Source organism: Lactuca virosa, chromosome 7 (assembly GCF_052849685.1).
Source record: "Lactuca virosa cultivar CGN04683 chromosome 7, Lactuca_virosa_CGN04683_v6, whole genome shotgun sequence".
Classification (NCBI taxonomy): Eukaryota; Viridiplantae; Streptophyta; class Magnoliopsida; order Asterales; family Asteraceae; genus Lactuca; species Lactuca virosa.
The window spans coordinates 39,731,680-39,738,348 of record NC_136432.1 but is presented as its reverse complement, the minus strand read 5'-3'; the positions used below and the strand labels follow the sequence as shown (position 1 = coordinate 39,738,348).

Genomic DNA, 6,669 nt, shown 5'->3' with positions numbered 1-6,669 from the left:
TTACGCACTAAGAGCTCCACCTCCCTTTGCATGACCATCCATTTTAGTAACAATTACAGCTCCAACTACAACACTTTGCTTAAAAGCTTGAGCTTCGTCAAATGCAACTTGACCAATACTACTATCCATCACAAAGATAACAAGATCCGGTTTCTGCATGATTAAACAACATATAACAAAAAATTGAAAACTTTAAAAAACAATCCAACAAAAAAGAACTCGAGGGTATACCGTTGCTTCAGAAACTTGGCGCATTTCTTCAAAGAGGGCTACTTCTTGTTTATGTCGACCACTTGTATCAACAATAATAAGATCACAATTTTCCTTCTTGAACCTCTCGACGCCTTCTACAGCAATTTTCACAGGGTCTGACTCCATATAACTGTAATCAAAAGATGAGGGTTACTACGTTTCATAAACCTAAAAGTTTGCATATCATATGGTGATTTCTTGATTTAATTATTTCTCGAGTCTTCAACAGATAAATAAACAACCTTCCATAAAATGGAATCTTAGCTTTTGTTGCATTCTGCTTCAGTTGATCAAAGGCACTGGCTCTGAATGTATCTGCACATACCAAAGCTGGTTTCCAGCCCTTCTTTTGGTGGTAATAGGCATATTTTGTAGATGTAGTAGTTTTTCCAGACCCTGAGTCATTCACATTCAGTAGCACATGTCATCAAGGATCCAAATACATAAAATACTACAAATAAATGTATGATGACAATTTATAGTTTACAAACAACAAAAGTTACATGAACAGAATACCTTGTAAACCCACAAACATGACAACACTTGATTTGCTTTTCTTGGGTGTGAAAGATGGCTTCCCAGGATCTAACATCTTGCAGAGCTCGGTAAATATAGCCTAGAAGAAATAGATAAATCATTGTTAAACAGTATCATGAGTGTCTACATCATAAGCAAACACTCAACACTAGAAAAATATAGAAAATAGATGTCTCTTCCATTATGTAAACAACTATTATCAACTAGAATGTTTGTAGTTTGGAATTGAAATTCAATCTGAATCGATTTTATACATTTTGCTGAAGTACAGTTTCAATCACTGGAACCAGACTTCTTGAATCGCACCCTGTTTGTAATTTGTTCCACTATATTCAAATTTCATTGCCTTATTTTCCTATTTCAAATTTCTTGTAGCAGGCACATATAATCCAATCAATGAGTAGCAATACAAATTAACTAATTCAATATATGCTTAGATTACACCGGATCAACAAATATGAGGGAAAAAACTACTACTACAACAATAATATGCACCTGCTGGATGATTCTCCACTTGTTATGACTTGCAGCGAGATCATCGAGATTGACGATCTTCGAACGAGCTTGAACTGAACATCGGATTGAAGAAGAGCGCGTGTGATCTCGTTTAAACAATCATTAAGGACCTTCTCGTCGATGATCGTGGCATTGCTCATCTGCTGGAGAGCATGTGAAATGCTCCCCTAACTCCGCCAACACCATCTTCGATTATTTGCGTGACACGATGAACAACGATCTGTTCATAGGGAAATTGGAACCAAAATCGAACACTGGTTCTTAATTGACCAAAATTGGGATAGTGGTTACGGTTTCAGATTTAGGGTTTGGATGTTGGAAGGGGAAAAACAACGGACTCGCCGGTAGTGTGATCTGTTGGTACATATTTGTATACGGTGGAGGTGGCTATCACGTGGTTGTACATTTCGACTATGGTGGGTGAAGAAGATAATCGTATTGGAGTTTGATGAATACTCTGATATAGAATTAGGGTTATGAAGATGAAGGAACCATGATTTAAGGGATCAAATACGTGATATTCTATTATTTCCTTAATTATAGAATTCCAATTAAATTATTTCCTTTAATTAAAAGCACAAAAAGTCCAAAATACCCTTTAATGATTTATTTAATTATTTATTATTTCTTGAATTCTCATTGGTGCATTTAGGCACACAATAGTTGCTAGAAACATTTGAACCTAGCTCTCTCTCTCTCTCTCTATATATATATATATATATATATATATATATATATATATATATATATATATATATATAGAGAGAGAGAGAGAGAGAGAGAGAGACTGTGTGTTATGTTCAATCGAGAACATTCCTTATTCCGAAAACATTTGAGAACAAATCTGGACAGCTAATTTTCAAATGGTAAAAAATTTACAATTTTAATTATAAAAATATTTTAATTTTTACTAAAAAAACAATTATATCCTTATAATCACTCTCACTCACTCTCTCTCTCTCTCTCTCTTAGTTTGAAGATATATACAGACCACCATCAGCCGCCGTTGAAAGCACCATAATGTTGTCGGAACCATCGTGATGTTGCCGGAACCACCGTCGTTGATTATATGTGTTTAGATACATATAATCACAAGTTATTAGATATATTTAATCAAATATGATTAAAGCTAATAAAAACAATTATTGAATCGAGAACGCGATAATGAATCTTGTCCACATAAATCATATGTGATTCAATAGTTGTTCTTGTGTATTTAAATACATATAATCACATGTGATTATATGTATCTAATGACATATGATTTATATGGAAAATATTCAATTTTCCGTATTCGATTCAATAGTTTTTCCGAAAATATTCAATTTTCCGTCAATCTTGTCTATACAAATCATATGTGATTAGATACATATAATTATATGTGATTATATATGTAACGCCCAGATCCCTGGTATGCATTATTTATTTATTTACTCATTTTACAAGGCAACTCGACGAGCTGGTAGCCCCAAACTCCTCGAGTAGAGATCGAGAAGGACGTGGGTTTTGACGTCTACTCGCCGAGTTGGGAAGCCCCGACTCGACGAGTAGGACTGCCTGAAGGAAACCCTAATTTTAAGGGTTTGGCCCCCTATTTAAGGAACATAACACCCCTTGTGGCCTCCCTCATCGTCCTCCATTGTCCAAAAAACCCTAATCAATGAGGTTGAGCCTTGTGTGAGTGTGTGAGCCATTTTTTAGTGTTTTAGTGTGATTTAAAGCTTGTGAGAAGAAGAAGAAGCTAAAGGACTCCAAGAGAAGGTTGTAGATCCAGAAGCAACATCACTTTTCCTTCACTTTCTTGTAATCAAGTCTATACCTTGACCATTTGTTTTCTAGATCTTCTTGTGGGGTAGTTTAGGGCTTTTTGGAGTGCATTTTGGAACCATTCATGGATGCAAACGTGATTTGGTGTATCAAATGCAGATCTAGAGTCTTTGAGGGACTCCATGGCATAAAGGTGCCAACTTTATGGCCATGGGAGTCCCATGCACCTTATGAGACACCTTTTTGGACCTTGTGAGCTAAAAACCCCATGTATGCACGTAAAGTTGGAAACTTTACGTGACATAAGGACCTTGGGGGTCCAGATCTATGTTTTGGAGGCAATGAACCCAACTGAAATCGACTGAATAGATTAAGATCATGGGGGACTCGACGAGTTGTTCATGCAACTCGGCGATTCGGGTCGTTGTTCCCCAACTCTTCTGTTAATGAGGGAACTCGCTGAGTCTAGAAGATGACTCAGTGAGCTGGACATAGTTTTGGCTTTAAGGGTTTAGGAACTCGATGAGTCCAAGGAGGGACTCGACGAGTTTGTTAAGGGACTCGCCGAGTTGACTCGGTTGACCACGAGTCTGAGTAGTACAGGAACTCGCCGAGTTGGGAGATAACTCGACGATTTGGGTTGACTGGGAGTCGACCTTGACTTTGACCTTGACCAAAGTGTTGACTTTGTCCAGGGGTAAAATGGACATTTTACCCTATAAAGGATTATTTGATTTTGATTAAGTATTATTATGAAATTGATAGTCAGGGAGTCGCCGGAGCAGCAGTTAGAGATTCTTCACTCGAGTTTTTAGCAGTCAGCCTTACGAGGTGAGTTTCCTTCAGTAGGAACGGGTCTACGGCATCAAGGTCGGCCCGTACATGTGATATGATAGTAGCTGAGTGTGGGCGGGGCCCGAATCTTATAGCAGTCGAGTGTGGGCAGGGCCCGAATCTCGTAGTATTATTTAAGTATAGTTATGTGACTGTTTGATAGGAGTAGATATACTTGTTGTCTGTGTGATACTTGTATGTATGTTATACAGTGGAGTGTGGGCAGAGCCCGAATCTCCTAAACAGCGGAGTGTGGACGGGGCCTGAATCTCCTAGACAGCAGAGTGTGGGCGGGGCCCGAATCTCCATGAGAGTGGGCGGGGCCCGTATCTCTTAGTTGCATGTTATGTGTATGGTATGTGGTAGTTTGGGGAGACTCACTAAGCTTCGTGCTTACAATTTTCAGCTTTGGTTTCAGGTACTTCCACTAGCAAGGGGAAGGGCTCGGGATGATCGCATGACACACACCACAGTTTTAGCCTGGGATGTTTAGACTCTGATATTTTTCTCATATGATTTTGACACAGTATTTGACATGATGTTTTGAGATACATGATTCTTGATTTTCTTTATGATGATGGATGATTTATGGTTTTATTATAAGTTTTAAAACGAAATTTTTGGACTGTATTTTTGGGATGTTACAATATACAAGAGAATAACCATTGAATCAAAGTACGAAAACAAATCTTTGTTCACATTAAGCATATGTTATTAAATACATATAATCAGATATGATTAAATACATGAGAAAAAATATTGAATAAAAAACATAAAAATGAATCATGTTTATATAAATCATATGGGATTAGATACATATAATCACATGTGATTTCCATATGGATAGACTATATAGTCTAAAAGATAATGTGACCTTGACTTGATCCCTTTTTGCTATACACAAAATATAATTAAAAAACAAGGTTTGTATACAATATAATTAAGTTTTGACTAAAATAACCATATATATATATATATATATATATATATATATATATATATATATATATATATATATTATTTCAATTTGATTTAGCCGTTAAACATGTAATAATGTTAAATTAGACCATGTACTGTTGCTTATTATCCGGTAAAGATTTACAACAATAAAAATGAAAAAAAAATTCACAAGTGATGTTTATGTTTGTTTTTTTAAGAAGAGCTTCTTGATCTCTTTTGGCTGCGTCGTATAGAATGCGCATAAATTTCCTCATACACACTTTTTGTTTTTTACAACACCAATGACCTAAAAAGATATGTGCGTCATTTTCTTGGAGCGGACATGAATTTACGTCTTTTCAAATATGCAAACTGATAAGTCTATTTTATGAATGTACTAAATTGTCATAAATATGTTGAATTGATGCATAATTGTCCAAGAATGGCACTACTTTGATGAAATGTTGAACATTATGTGCAGGCAACTACTTAGTGCTAAAGTAGGCGGAACCCGCAAGAAAAACGAGCAAAAGGAAGCTAACAAGCATGGGAGACGAATTGGTAAAGGAATGAAGAAAAATGGTGCAGAGAAATTTGACCACCCTTCAATGTTTTGATCATATGTCAAGATCTAGAGCTCCGATTGACATGAATGAAGAAGTTCTGGAAACTAGACAAAATTTCCTACAACTTTCATGTTTTGCATTTTTACTGATTCTACCGTTTTAATCACCAAAAAGGGGCAACAAAGATGAGAGACGTCCTAGAACGCGTCTAAGACGCCCCTTAGGACGCCTAGCCGTTTTAGGCCATTTTCAAGTGCAAATCAAGGACGACAGAAGACATGTAGAACGCCACGAAGGACGCCCAGACGTCCTATATGACGTCTAAGACGCCTACTAGGACGCCGACGTGGAAAGAGCTCCGAAAATCAATTTTTCAGCACCTATTTAAAGGAGATTTAACCCTAATCGACTTTGGACTTCTTCCCTGTGATTTTCCACAGTTTTGGAGGGTTCCAAACACATTCAAAGCTTCTCCAAACACGTTTTTGATAATTAATTTCCAAATCCAAGACGAAAAATCACCAAATTCATTATCATTCAACGTTTGAAGATCGTTCAACCGACGGATCTACATCAATTCAATCAAGCTCCAAATTTTATTATTTCATCCCCAAGGTTTCATCGTTCCATAGTTGATTGATCATTAGACTTCATTGATTTTATGATTTCAAGTTGGTTTGTGAACTTTAGCATTAATTCCATTGTTTATATTGAAGTTGTGTGTTTTGTTAATCATATGGAAGGCTAAACCACCTAGGTTACTTCCGGGAACGTTGTAGGATGTTAGGATGAACAAGTTTTGATTATTACTTTTATTCTAGTCAATTTCAGTTATTGTTTCATTCTTAAAGTTATGATTTTTACTTACAGTAATTGGAGTTGGGTTTTCTTATTGTGTGATATTGCAACTAAGATAGTGTGTTGTTAATTCACTAATCATTCTGAATTCAAGTAGTTTAGGAGCTAAGATGATCAGTTGAACCCACATACATTATTCCGAATTTGTAGTATTATATACTCAACATTGTAATAGGTAATCGTAAGACACATTATCGCCAAACCACTAGTTGTTCCTAATCCAATTAGACATAGGGAGTAAGACAACTAGTTGAAATAACATATTGTGTTCTCAAAATTATTTGTTGCAAGTTAATCAACCTTAATTATGTCTAGGTAATTAAATTGGAATTTAAGGGAAGAAAAACGTGTAAGTCCAACCATCTGAACAACTGAACCGGAAGTATCTTGTTTTTTTCTC

At 36.2% G+C, this 6,669-nt stretch overlaps 1 pseudogene; it reads right to left on the bottom strand.

The window, feature by feature from the left end:
* Positions 1-1,711, bottom strand: LOC145126563 (signal recognition particle subunit SRP54 2-like; annotated as a pseudogene).
* Positions 1,712-6,669: the final 4,958 nt, after the last annotated feature.